Raw genomic sequence first — 13,772 nt, 5'->3', positions numbered from 1 at the left:
TTACTCAGCATCTATATTTTTAATCTTGCAGTTCATGTTTTTAAAATTGGTGGTGGGGCAATGTTGGTCAACAGTGAGAAACCAAATTTCTTATTTTTCACATTCTTAAATGTTCTGGAAAATTCCTGCTGAAGATTTATGAGGCTCTAACCGAAGTTCCAATTTTTAGTTTGTTTTTATAAAAATTCTGATTTTCACCAAAAATAATAGAGAATTTTTTAGAGCTGAAAAATTAACTGTGGAAGAAAACAAAGGTGCTGGGTGGGTATTGAATACAGAGATGAGATCTGAACATGAAAATGATTTTGAACAAATGAAGGAAAATGCTGTGGCAGAAAACAAGAGATGTAGTCCTACAGCTGTCAGATCTTCAAGGGAGAGGAGAAAAATGCAGTGACAGAAATGTAACGAAGAATTGCCATCTTAGTAAAAACAAAAACCATAGTTTTTAAGTAGCCTGTAATGATCATATTCTTATGATGCTAAGAGCAGCTTACAGTGGATGAGAAAACAGTTTTTAATAGAATTAAATGGAATTTGTTCTCACAAGTTTTGTATGAGAATTCCTCTAGATGAAGTTCAAAATTTATTGTGAGAACTTCAATTTTGTCACAATTTTCTTCCTAGATAAGAAAAGCAATGAAACAGCTCCTTGACTACTTGCCTACAATTTTCTTGATCCACATTTTTAACGGAACGTAAGTACATTCATCTTCCTTTCCTGCAAGTAAGTGATGAAGGATGTACGGAGATATGTAAAGAACCAGACAGTGGTGGAAATAAGGAACTAAGGTACTGGAATAGAAGCCTAATAAGTTCCTCCTACTTTTACTTTCTTCCTGAAAAACAAGTAAACAAATAATTTTTCTCTGTCTAATTTTCTGAAATCCTAACCTTTGAAAAATGCGTACTTGTTTGTTAGCTTCCCATCTTAATTTATGAAGCTTCCCACCCTCCCAAAAGTACTCTCTGAATCTACTCAGCTTTAATTATAGATTGCCTTGGTCAAATGATTGATAATGACAGGATGTGAGAGGTGGATGCAAGGCAGCCAAAGCAATAGCATTTAAGAATTCTGATGCCATTAAGCATTTAAATAAGTACCAGCAGTGTTCAAAGCTGTCTCTAGATGCTCTTTTTGTATCAATTTTGTACCAGATTAGAGTCTGAGAAAGGAGAAATAAGAACAGTAGAAATCATAATTGATAGAACAGCCTAAAGAAAAGTTATTTAATTTGCTTTTATTATGGAAATTTTTAAACCTGGGGAAACCGTAGACCCATTTTCCAGTCCATTAACTAGAAGAGAGGTAAATGAGAGAATTGAAGGTTGGAGCTCCATGAAAATGTGCAAAAGTTGAACACTCGCTGTTCAAATATCATATAGCAGTAACTACTTGATGTCTTGTGGATTTGTTACTTATCTCAGACCTCCCCTGGATTCACTCAGATAGCAGTTCGCAAGATGCCAGAATGTTATAGGCTAAGATGATTAGAAAATACGATTGTATTTTCTCTTCTTGTCAAATTTATTGGGGATAAATTGTTCTTCTTTTAAGAGAACAAAAATTCATGATGATCCAAAGGAATACTGTGATACTTTATGAGTTACATAGTTTTTGTTGTTATAATAACTGTGACCTCTATGCTTAATAATTCTCAAATCTGAACTTTGGCAAAACAACAAGATCGGAGTCTTGGCTCTATATTCCGTGAAGGACTGATAATAATTCAACAACTATAATAAATTCTAATGCCTTCTGAATGATGACTTTTCTCCATGGGGAAAATTCTTTAGAAAATTTTGCATTGACTTTGTAAAATAATTATAAATACTGATGATACAGGTGTGAAATGTAGCTAGCCAGAATAAAAGGGGAATAACTGTGAAGTTGAAAAGGTAAGAGGAATATCTTAGTCCAAGCCTCATGCCTTCAGTCTTTGTGAACACTAATGCACATTCAAACTTCATACGGATGATGGAGTTCAATTGTTTAGTTGTTGCTTTTATTATTATTATTTAAGTAAAAAGTGACAATGGAAAGGAGGCAAATAAAGAAACAACGTGGAATTATATAAAAAAGATTCGTATTCAGAGCATCTAGCTTCTTTTCCAGGATTACAGTGAATGCGCAGTTTAAATACAGGCAAATCATTTCTCCCAGAACTAATAGGTCAAGAAGACTTCAGAGAATTGCTGTGAGTTTTGAGAAATTACTTTTCATAAAGAATATCAGTGCCATGAATGAGTGTCTCAGTTTATATCAGAAAGGTATGATAACTGGTATTAGAGCTAGAACAGCATTTTTTTTATATTGATAATCAGATTTATTGTACAGATAGAACCAAAATTAAGAAGTGCCGAGCATTAGTCACAGCACATTCTTCTGAATTCTCCACAAATTCCTGTATTGAAAGTAATAGTGAAGAAAACGGAGGAAAACTGCCACAAAAAACTGCACTTAGGTGTGGGGAGAGCAGACTTCAGACTGCTCTCGAGAAGCTCAGAGAACCATTTTGCTCAGTAAACTGCTTTTGAAGGCAGTGGGATCCATCAGTGCTGGTCACTTCTTCAGAGCCATCTCTTTAGCATGCAGGAATGGATGATTCCAAAGTATTGGTAGTCAAGAAGGCAGGGCAAAAGTTCAGCTTGGTTGAACAGGGATCTTCTAGAGTTTATGGAAAAAAAGTGTATGGCCTTTGGAAGGGAGGTTAGGTAAGATGGGAGGACTATAAAGATGCTGTTTGCCACTGTAAGGAGAAAATTTGTGCAGCTAAAGCCCAACGTTGAAGCTGGCTGGTACTGTGAGGGATAAGAAAAAGGCAAAAGTAGAATTGGAGGTATCATTTCTTCATTTTTTTGTTGAGGTTGGTCACCTCCTGAATAGAGGTGTAAATAAAGCAAAGGTGTTTCATGACGCCTTTGTCTCTTTCTTTAATATCAGTGATGGGCTGCAGGACACCTGTGGCTCTGAACTGTAGGATTATGACTATAGGAACAGTAACTTCACAGCTGACTCTGAACCATTCAGGATTTTCTGCTCCAATTAAAAGCACATAATTCTGTGTGGTTCAATGGGAGTCATCCCAGAGAACTCAAAGAGCTGGCTGATGTTATTGTGAGATTTCTCTGAATTATTTTTTAAGTCTTGGTTTACTGGCAACAGACCAACTAGTTTAAGGTTCCTATGCTTCTTAAACCCCCACTGAAGGGCCTTTGGGTCCTGCAAATAAAGAGAATTCTTAAATTCCTCTCAAAGTATTGAAATGTTAGTAATGAAGCAATGGATAAGTCAGCACTGTCCTGTTCTTCATGCAGAAAACAACAAATTATACACAACTTTTTTTCCAGATAGATCATCATAAAATCATCATAGAATGGCCTGGTTTGAAAAGGACCACAATGATCATCTAGTTTCAACCCCCCTGCCATGGGCAGGGTCAACAGCCACTAGACCAGGCTGCCCAGAGCAGCATCCAACCTGGCCTTGATTCCTCCAGGGACGAGGCATCCACAACCTCTCTGGTCAACCTGTTCCAATGTGTCACCACCCTCTGAGTGATGATATATTCTAATTAAATATTTCCTCTCCTGAGCCTTTGCTCTTTCTTGTAGCAGAGAAGGGTAATTAGTATTGTAAATACTATTGGAACTCAGGACAAGTTTATTTAGTCACCTGGCAAACTTTTCATGCAACTAAGATTTTTATTTATTTTTTTAAATGAATATTTGTCTAAAGCTTAACACATAAAACATTTTCTCAGTGTTCTGCTGCATGTTTTGCCTTTCTTATGACTGACAGTTACTAGTTAAAATGATATATTTTGTTCTGAGTATCCTGTCTTTTGAATTTAAATTTGTGATTTTATTTAGGCATCTGGAGGTGTCTTAAGCAAGTTTCATAACACCTCATCTTTAATTTCCTGTCTGAGAGTGAGGCTGAGCAAATATTTTTTTGTGTTTTTTTTTCTCTTTTAACATTTTCCCTTAGAGATAAAAGACAATAAGAGTAGGAGGAAGAAAAGTTTTCATTAAATATGTTTTGTAGGAAATCTTGACCCTTTGTTATATAATCAGAAATATAAATTTCAGAAGCTATTCAAAGGAATTTCACTAAGCCCTGCAATTTTTAACTAGAAAGTTTGAGGTTAAAATTGGCAGATTGTTTCAATCCTTATTATTTATCAAAAGTTGTTGATTTTCATTCATGTTTTGAATTAATCAGCTATCTGAACTGCATATGTCATGATGCAACAATCTTTATTGATATGACAGTGATCTTTAGACATAAAACTTATTAAACATCTGTGGGTGGAGAGTCTGATTCATATAAGAATATAGAATCTGAAGTAAAACATAAGTCATTCATTTTCAGTTCTAATTTTTTTTAGCTTTTGAATGCTGTAAAATTTGGGGCTGGAAAAAAAACCAAAAACAGTACTTTCATCTTTCTACTTCAATTTCTATTTAATAAACTCTGGATCTCTAGGCTCTTTGTCCTCTTGCCATGTAAAGAAGAACTACAAGCACACAGTAACTGATCTCTGAGGAGGAGTATCAGGAATGATGTATTTTGTCAGAAAGACCAGACTACGCTGTACAACATGTGCCTTGATTTTATGCAGTTGGTTCACTTCCTGGTTCATCCCAAGACCCTACTTTCCCTACTTTCATTCATGTTAGTTTGAGCCTGGGAAATGAATATAAGCCTGAGCTGAGGGACAGATGTGTTCCCAGGTATTTTCCATTTTCTCTCAGCTGTCTTTTTTGAGAGACAAGTTGGAGCAAGATACAGTTCTCTTTTCAATCTAAACAATCGTATTTTTTTTAGGGTGGATTTGTACACTTGCCTTGTTTTGACCTGACGGTAAGGTGACATCTGCTTAGATACAAGGCTTCCATGAAAACATACCACCTCCATTCAACACTTCCCCTCCTCCCCCCCCCCCCCTTCCACATTCCACTTCTTTACACCTTCTTTTATTGCTGAACATGATCATATAGTATGGAAAATATCTCTTTGGCCATTTTGGGTCAGCTGTCCTGGATGTGTCTCTTCCCAGTTTCTAGTACATCTACAGCTTCTAAATGACAGAGCAGCAGGAGAAATACAATAGTCCTCAACTCTGCAAGAAGACATAAAGAGACTTTCTCCCATATTTGTTATTTATCTGTCTTCATGTTTATAACATGTGTTCACAACAAACTACTAAAGAATTGAATGTGTATTGTATCTCCCTATCTCCTGCTCTCAGTATGTTTTCACCTACTTTTTAAAATTTATTTTTCTTAATATAATTTAGCTTAATACTGAAATTCATTTTTACCCTGCTTTTCCTCAGAAAATAGCCATTTTGACAACTTCTAGTGGGACTGAATATTTTGAAATATACTTCCTTAGAAATTACACTTCTAGTAATTTCTGGAATTTTGCCATCAGCTGCAGTCATTGAGAGTATCTGAGAATGTTAAAGTAATGATCTCTTGCTAACATAAAAAGATTAATTTAATCACATTCAATTATAGCTGGCTTTAAGCATACAGACGTGTATCTCTTTTAAGGAGAGACAGAAATCAGTGGCTTTTATTGAAAGTTTTTCTCAGTATGTCAAAATTTTCTTTCGAAAACTAAGTGTTAAATGAGCATTTTGCCTATCTTCTATTCATTTTAATGTTTCCACATTTTTCATTGCAATTTTTTTTTTAATAACACACTCCTAAATGAATAATTCTATGCCCTGTGTCCCTTTTTTCTTCCATTTTGTCTTTGAGCTGTGGTGGAAAAGGACTTCTACTTGTCATGAGAAGTAATAACAAATCAAACATTTATGATGATGCAGAGGTCTTTAGTCACAATACAATCTCTCTCAAAACCTTTGGACTAAATAACCCTGACTCAGGGAAGATACACCAGATTATTACATGGTCACAGCTGTGGGAGATCAAGCTCAGAAGGAATTTAGAAACTTTTTTTTATCAGAAAAATAAGCAGATTCCTGGAATTGTTTGCTTTTTTTTGTACCAAATTTAGACAGAACTATAGTATGTAGCCCTTTGACTGACATTGACAGTAGATCACCTCTTAGAAAGCATTTGCTTCTTACGACAAGATCTGCACTCATACACTTATGTGTGTTTGCTTTTCTTTTTTGCCTTTCATATTCCAAAGTTTTGTGGGGCTAATCAGGGTTTATCAAGAACAAGTGATGTCAGATTGCGTGAGAAACTGGATCCTCCATCTGGATCTATACATTTTAATGTAAAAACACACTAAAATAATAAGATAAAAGCCTTAAACTTCAATCTCAAATAGACATAAACTTCAGATCCATTTTAGAGAGAAAAACTGTGGCTGAATTTCTGCAGCAGTAATAGTTTACTTATAAATCTCATTCTAACATGTCACAGAGACAACTCTCCCCCCTGTGTTATTCTGCAGTTTTAGTTCAGCACCAGATCTCATGGAACGTGGCCACTTACCAATTCAAATCACTTCTCCCTGCTTCTTACAGCATCTTTTCTTTTTTTTTTTTTCAGTGATCTTGCAACCCTTCAAAATGAAATCTAAGGAGAGTACAGCTGGGAGTTGTGCTCCAGCATGATAGTGAATAAAGCCATCCTTCACCTAATACTGAATGCAGATTGGCAAGTTCTCAATATTCATCCAGGAAAATGTTCCCACAGTCTGTCCCTGTTCATATAGGGGAAGCCCTTAGCATTTTGCTGCCACTGACATGGTGTGCACAGTGCAACAAATGAGATTTGATTTACAGACAGCTGGAGTGGGAGGCCAGGTGGGTTGTATTCAAGGATAACAAACCACTTCAATGTAATGAAACCAGTGTAGACGGCAGCAAAGAAGAGTTACTTGCTTTCCATAGTCTTGAGTACCTATTGACAGTGTAAGTGATGCCTTCTCCAACCGTCCTTCTGACTCATGAACAGAAATTCTGGCAGCAGTGTAGCTAAGCCCTATGTCACTGTTCCAAAAAATACAACTTTGGTTTCAAAGTAAAATGTGGGCTTTGATATAGTTTGCAACCACCGATAAAGTAATGCTCCATTGGAGGCATCTGTTTGTAACTCTGTAATGGAGTCATTTGCAGTATAATTGTTTATTAAATATTTAACGCTGTAGTTCTTCCAAATCCAGAAATTTTATGACGGTTATATTGGTATTAGATGTTCACTTTAAAGCTGCAGACTTACATGAATAGAGAAAAAGATCTGTCAAAATGGAGGTTGAGGAGCAGAAAGAAGACCCAGTTGTCATGGAAATTGAATGTATCTGCAGATTGGCAGGACGGTTTAAAATCTAGAGAGACACAAACTGTTCTTTGTAAACCGTGCACACAGCTAATTTTTCTATGAGTGCGAAGTGTTAAACAAATTGTTTCTGATTGAGCACCTAATGCTATGGAAAACAGAGAAACCAGGAGAATCCAGCTCCAAACATTTTACAGTCTGAAATCTGAATTCGGAAAATCTCAAGAACAAAGAAAGATAGGAATTAAATTCCTTCTGTGGGAAGACAGTTTATTGTGTTTTTATATCTTGTTCTGAGTAACCTTTGTTCCATGAGAAGAAAAAAATGCTGAAGGCTTTCTGAGTTAGAGTATGAGTTACAGTGACTGTTCTCTGGAAGACTGTCTTGACACGAAAAAAATGAAAACTCCTATCCAATTAAGATGTTAATTTTTGTCACTTTTTAAATATACTGCAAAGATAATAGGAAAAAAAAAATTCTTCTAGTTCCACAGCTAAATTTTTGAAAAGACAAGGGTTATGATGTGAATAAGCAAATGAAGTTCAGAAATCTCTGTAAATTCCTTTAATGTGGATAGTCAGCTGCAGATATTTCCTGAGATATCTTCTGTCTCCAGATGTTAGCACAGCTAGAAATGCTCTAAGACCAGTTTTCTTTGTAGCAGTTCTACAGATAGAGCCACAGAATTTGGAGACAAAAAGAAAATTAAAGGAAAGATCTTTGGGAACACAATCCAAGGTTCACTCCAAAATGTTTGACAGGTAAAACTTACTTTGTCAGCATTGTCTCTTGTGCCTGCACACTCTCTTATTAAATTCTATCAATAATACCCTTAATTTCTTCTAGCCAATTTCAAACATCTTTGTAATGGATGCTATATCAACACCTTTCAGTAATGCAGTATGTGAGTTGACACTATGCAATTACTGCTTTTGTTCCTCCCCCAAAAAAGAGGGAAACTGATCAAAATTTTGAATTCTATAATCCTAAATTCTAAGGATCTGAACACTGTCTCCCACTCTACAGTATGAAATATTCATATGTTTTTGGAAATTCCTCTTGATGGCTCACGGTTCCCATACAGAATCATGGCTACAGGTAAAATTTGCTGAAAACATTTTCAAGCAATAACTTCACAGGCTGTGTACCTTAAGGATAGTTTAAATTTCTGGGTTAGGGGACAGGACATGTAACATGATTAACAAGAATGAATAACTTTGCCAAGAAAAGGAGAAGGTACTATAACAATCTTCCCAAGAAGGGGAGGAAGCTGAAACATACGATATGGATTCCAGTAAAAATACATGTACTTCGGTTTATATCACATCTGTATGAGTAAAATTTAGGAATCTAATTATAAATTATTCCTAAATTACTTGGCCAAGTCATGAGTTAGTCTTACCACGAAGAAGTGGATTAAATGTCTTCTATAAAGATTATCATCCAGTATAAAATTTTACACATGATTTTGCCTGTCCAATGTATGATATGATGGATTAATATCAGAGTAATACTAAAAGGCCTGACTAGTTATTTTTCCTATTTTGTTTTGCTTTTGTATTTATTTTTTATTTCACTTAGAATGAACTATGAAACAGATTACTTTCAGGTTGCTTTATTTATTTATTTATTTTTTAATAGAAGGCTTTCCTTCCCGATAAATTCTCCAAATGCAATAATTCTGTTTTCTGCGAAAGAAGAATGTTGCTCTTTAAAAAGTAAATGGTTCCCAGATAAGTTTTGTGACACATTTCATCATAGCATTTCCACTGATTTTAGATGTTGCAATAGCTCTTTCAGCTTTTAGAAACTTGGCAACACTGCACTGGAGTAACTTGAGAATTGCCAATTCAGAAAGGGAGCACAGAATGATGCTTTCATGAATTTGTGGTGCCTGAATCTGTGAAACTCAGAAGAGTGTCTTTTTTTCTCCTCCTCCCTCTGGTCCCTTTATGCAGTGGAGCCTCTTAGGAAGTTCAGTCTTGTTCTTTTTTATTGTAGATTTTATAATCCTTTTTTTACTTAATATCTATATTAAAAATCCCTTAAAATTCTTTATGATCTCTATCTATATCCTTACAGTTATATATATGCATTACATATATTTATTTAAACTATTTTGTAGACTTTGCAGTATTATCAAAAAAATATGAGTTGGAAAAGCTGAACTTATTCTTTATGGATGTTAACACATCACAAACAGTTCTTATAAGAATGAAGAGAGAAACCACTGGCTGTACAAACCTTGCCTTTTTCTGCAATACAAGATAGAGTTATAAACTAGAAGAAGCAATGTGTGAGGAGTCAAGTATGAAGAAGATTTAAGAATTTTCATGGATATCTTTTTTATATGGAAGGTGTATGTGGCCCTCTAAGAAAAGCTTTCTGTTTCAGTAGTACATTTGTTCAAAATTAATCAAATACAATAATATAGTATTCATTATATCCTGTCATAGTCATTATATCTAGGTGTTTAAATTAGCACTAATTTGCCTGTAAGAGGGGATAATAGTTCTGATTTAGCTGCTTTTATAATAGTTTAAAGAATCTCATTGGCTTCAGTAATGGCAGATAACCCTAAATTGGCTGTGTAGCTTAGTACATTGTTGTGAACATTTGAATATTCTTGTTCTGATAGGCACACTGGGTAGTATATATGTTATCTAATTTTGAGCATCTAGACCTGAACTAATTTCCCTAAGTTGCTTCCCTTATGATGATGGCTGCACTTTTGAACGTGGTCATTTCACTCTATGGACTATATTTCAGGGCATTGTGGAAGTTTAGGTGCCCAAATTTCAGGCACAAGAATTAAAGTACATGAACGCCAAGCTAGTCTGATCAAGGGCAAACAACGTAATGTAGAATTTAGTTTAGTTTGTAGAACAAAAGGCGGACAAGAGCTAAGTCTTAAACACTTTAAACAGTTTAATTTTTAACACCACTGGTTTTCCCTGTCTTCCCTTAAACACATTTCTTCAATATTACTCATCTATAATTGCTGTTAAGAAGCTGTAGATGTGTAAGTATAATGGCTACAGAAATTATTTGGAATTTTTGTAAGTATAATCAGTGACATCTTTGGAGCATGGAATTTGAGAAACATGCATGCCAATTACATTTCCTTGTCTCTGCCAGTATCTTTTTCCTCAGGAAACTCAGGTAGTAGGATGTAGCACCAATGTTGTTAGGTGTAAAATACTCCTTTCCCTGCACTCATCTATAGCAGAAGGTTTACATATACTGTGCAAATTCTTCCAGTGGAAGTTATCAGTGAAAGTTTTTAACAACACATCTGTCTCATCTTAAGACAATTTTTTTCTGATTTTCTTTAGAATTATTTTTTAATTCACACAGAAATCTCTAATTGATTTGATGGATTTGTATCCCAAGAGATAAATTCCTCAAGAATCAGTGATAGTAAGGCTATAGGATCTGTCAGTCCAGTACCTGAGTGATAATCCTGAGTTAATCTCTACTTTACTCTGCAAAAGAAGTGAAAGTGGAAACACTTTCCTTAAATCAACAGAACTATCTTTATTCCTTTGTAAAAGCTGTGTTTGAAAATTTGGCTTCTGAGGATCTAGTTCCATTGCTGTGTCTTGATTTTTCAGTTCTCTGATAAATTTCAGTGAAAGACTGAAATAAAGGAAATTTAGAATGATGCAGAATCTCAGTTCTACTCCATAATCACTACTGGGAAATTTTAACAAGTGTTTAAGATGTTGTAGGTGCATTTTCATCTACCATTCATCTTGATTGTTTGACTTTAAAAGTGGATGAGATATGCTATTGCCAGTACTCATTTAAGTGCATTTCTTGTGTTGCCCAATTTCTCTATCTATTGCTAGTGAGAAATCCTGAAATGCTGAGATTCATATCCTATTTCTACTAATGATGACAGAAGGTCAGATAGGAATAAAGAGTGGTTTGAAAATTTGCAGAAAGACACAAATCTGTTTTGCCATGTTTGGAAAGCGTTGATTGAAAGAAATCCAAATATGGAAGGAAAGATTTATTTATTTATTTATCTATCTATTCTGAAGTTGATATACAGTTTTCCAGTGCTTACAAATGTAAAAATCTATTCTTGCTCTTCTTTCTGAGTCAGCTGTGAGGGCAGACTCCAGAGAGATGGAAGAGGTCAGAAACTGACATATTATGGATTTTTTATATGACTTAGCTCAGTTAATATTTAGTAATTAAATATCTTGGGGATTTTCTTTCATAACATTTACCTGGCCATATTTTGTAGCTAAATTCTCTGTTCTACATTTGTACACATTAGAAAGAATTCAACAACCACTTCATTCTACCTCTTCAATTTTTCCCCAGAATTTTCAGTTTTTGTGACTGTATTTAGATTCCTGGCTTGCATTGTTTAAATAATAATTTTGTTATTACCCATGTCAAAAATACTATTTTCAGCAACAGGGAGTATGATTCGTGTTAGTGGAATAATTTGAGATCCCTTTGTGAATCTTTGAAATTGTAATAAGAAAAAAATCATATGAAAATGTTAATTCTAAGTTTCTTTCTGAAGAATTCTTGTAATTTGTGTTGGTCATGTAATCTTTTAGATAGACTACCACTAATATATCATCTTGTCACTTTTAGGAATCAGGCAAGCAGGATCATGGGCTGCAGACACATTGAGGAGCAGCTGAGGTGAGATCTCATGTGGAAACACCACTTAGTTTGAGTCACCTGGGTAGTGGGTGAGCACATGCAGGATGGCTTTTGTTCACAGAAGACAGATTAAATATTGAGATTAGTCACAAATGACTGAAAAATGGTGTTCACTGTCATTTCTGAAGGCTTCCCATACCCTGCTTTGGCCGCAGGTGCTAGTGAGCCAGGCCCACACTCAGGTCCAACTCCTGACCTGACCAGGATTTATCTTGATTCCAGAGAGGTACCTGGAGCTGGGGCTGTCCTTGTGTTCCCCATCAGCCTGGGCAACCCCTGAGATCCTGGCACCTCTGGTCCTGGGGAGATGCCAGCCTGCACATGCCATGACGGATCAACTGCTCAGAATTATACATGGGGTGACAAAAAACAGTGGTATAAGGTAAGAAAACCACATAGAAATGCACTGCTCTGTAAACAATGTTTATAAAATAGAATGTTTCTGAAACAGTTTTATGCGTCTGACCCTCTAAAGATATTAACAAAATAGTACTTTGGGCTTGCTGTCATTTTGAGATCTGCTTTGTTCCCTCTATAATACCAGTACTCTTACTTTCAGAATGTACAACCTTTTAACGAGCAATGCTAACTCTAACTGCAGGGTTACAATAGAAACTTGTTCACAGACTGTTTGTTAGATTACCATTTCAACTGTGCAGTATTTGCTCACAAAGACACGGGAATATCTGCAAAGCTGTGTTTGCATTATAGAATTATTGATGAACAATGAATTTTGTTCTTTGTCAAGGCACGGTAATCACACTGAGAAAAAGTGTGTTGTTTTTTTTTTAATTTGGCCAATATTTTTTGCCAAAAAAGTGTTATTTTAGTTGCAAAAGGCTAGAAAAGCTTCACAAAGTGATCACAGAGGTAGATATGAGATATATGCACAAAACCTGTTTTCAGCCTGTGTGACAGCATCTGGCTTTGCATGCTGATTAGGTGCTTCTTCTGGCCAAGTGATAATGACAAAGAGCAATCCCAGGTCTGTCCAAGCAGCTGTCCAAGCAGGAAATGTGTGCCCTAACTGCAGCATTCTACATTGCCTTGGCACATTATGCTGCTTGGGCTGTCCAGCCAGGAAGAGGAAATGTGTGGCTTCTTGATGAGCTGCAAATCCTATCAGCTAATATCTGATGAACTGCTGAGAGTTTTCTGTAATGAGTCAATATGAAGCATTTTTTGCCAGTTGAGATCTGCCTGCATAATTTAATAGCCATTTGTGTAAGTACTAGCTATCACGAAGATTGGGCCCAGATGACGTGACGGTCAAGTTAAATACATATATAATCCCTTAAAATTGTAATAAACATGTTCATAAAATTGTTTGTCCACAGACTTCAGGCTGCCAAATCAATAAGATAGGAAGAAAAAAGGAAAAGGGTCAATTAATTAATCTTATAAGTAGCTTGACCAACGCTATTTCTAATGACCACCCCTGATTTAATTGATATTACAGAAAGACAATGTGATAAGATTGTCATATGAAACATGAAAGATGAACATTGTAGATCCACTTATCTGGCATTTTAACCAGTGTGAAAAGCTGCAGGTAAACCAAAATAGTGTTACAATATGAATGGTAGAGATTATCATTTTGAATCATAACTATTGGCATGGTTACCTTCACTTAAGAGGAGAAACAAAGATACCTGAATGCTCCGAGTCAGAAAAGTATGTACTGTATGTGACACATCTAAAGAATTAGATAGACTCACCTTGCTTTGTCTTTATAAAGCATAGCTGAGCATCAGTAACAAATTCAAAAAAACAAGTTTTTCTTGAAATGCCATGGACAATTTGAACAATTTTCTGT

The 13,772-nt window shown here is 35.4% G+C and overlaps 1 long non-coding RNA gene across 1 annotated transcript; it reads left to right on the top strand.

Moving 5' to 3' along the window:
• Positions 1-625: 625 nt before the first annotated feature.
• On the top strand, positions 626-12,332 carry LOC109365991. The gene is made up of 3 exons (XR_004159048.1): positions 626-698; positions 11,885-11,935; positions 12,179-12,332. It is a non-coding gene; the product is annotated as an uncharacterized LOC109365991 (long non-coding RNA).
• The last annotated feature ends 1,440 nt before the right edge of the window (positions 12,333-13,772 follow it).

This window comes from Meleagris gallopavo, chromosome 2 (assembly GCF_000146605.3).
Source record: "Meleagris gallopavo isolate NT-WF06-2002-E0010 breed Aviagen turkey brand Nicholas breeding stock chromosome 2, Turkey_5.1, whole genome shotgun sequence".
In the NCBI taxonomy this organism is placed as follows: Eukaryota; Metazoa; Chordata; class Aves; order Galliformes; family Phasianidae; genus Meleagris; species Meleagris gallopavo.
This window is presented reverse-complemented; position numbering and strand designations above follow the sequence as displayed.